Genomic DNA, 1,158 nt, shown 5'->3' with positions numbered 1-1,158 from the left:
TAGGAGCAGCTAAATAGCTGCCTTGGGGGTGGTGGGCTTCCAGTATATAAGCAGAACCTTTGAGAAAGGTCTCTAGCTTTTTGGCACATCTGACTCCTGCATTTGGCTGAGTCATCAGTGGTGCCATGTTGCCCGCTGATCTTGGGACTATTCCTGGACTTGAACTAGTGGCCTGCTGTATCGCCTGCTAATTTGGGAACTGTATCATTTTACATGCCGACCTTGGGCTCATCAGCCTCAGTAGCCAGCAGCTATCTGATATAGGGGACACTTGAAACTCCAGAGGGCCATGAATAAGAGGCAGAGCTGAAGGCCAAGGTCAGAGCGACTTCACCCAGTTGCTAGAGCTGGCACTTTGAACTTGGAGTTCCAGTCTCCTAAACTGTAAGAGAATAAATCTGTTTGTTACAGCCATCCGCTTGTGGTATGTCTGTTGCAGCAGCACTGGAGAATAATGACAAAAATGTTCCAAAACATTAGATAACTACGTTGTCAGAAATATTCTTGCATTTATTCATTTAATTAACAAACAGAGAACAACAACCATTTTCTAGGTACTAGGCTGAGACCTGAAGAGCCCTGTGGTGCAATGGTTAAAGCATTCAGCTGCTAACCGAAAGGTTGGTGATTTGAAACAATCATCCACTCTGCTGGAGAAAGGTGAGGAAGTCTGCTTCGGTAAAGTTTTACTGCCTTGGTAACCCTATGAGGCAATGAGGCAGTTTTACGCTGTCCTATACGGTTGCGGTTGTTATAAGTCCAAATCAAGTCAATTGTAGTCGGTTATTATTTTTTTTTTTTTACTGTTTTATTTTTTAGTATTCTCACATTTATTTGCAAATATATTAATACTTACCTGTGCTGGCACCAGAATGGTTCTATTTCCCAAAGAAGTAGGAATATTTTAGACTGCAGGGTGTAAGAAAGATTATCTCATTTTGTCAGTTATTAGATTCAGTAGGATTAAATCTAAATTTAAATTGGGATATGCCCTTCCTAGTACTATTTGAATACAAAATCACAGTATCTATGTTGTTGTTCAGAGCTATACAAATATCTGCATATGATAATGAGGGTGGCATCATTAATGGGGCAATTATGAATATATGTAGTTTTGAATTATATTCATATGTGACTATTGAAATAATTATATATATA

Source organism: Orycteropus afer, unplaced genomic scaffold (genome assembly GCF_000298275.1).
Source record: "Orycteropus afer afer isolate SDZICR_OR568_19922 unplaced genomic scaffold, OryAfe1.0 scaffold00915, whole genome shotgun sequence".
In the NCBI taxonomy this organism is placed as follows: domain Eukaryota; kingdom Metazoa; phylum Chordata; class Mammalia; order Tubulidentata; family Orycteropodidae; genus Orycteropus; species Orycteropus afer.
This window is presented reverse-complemented; position numbering follows the sequence as displayed.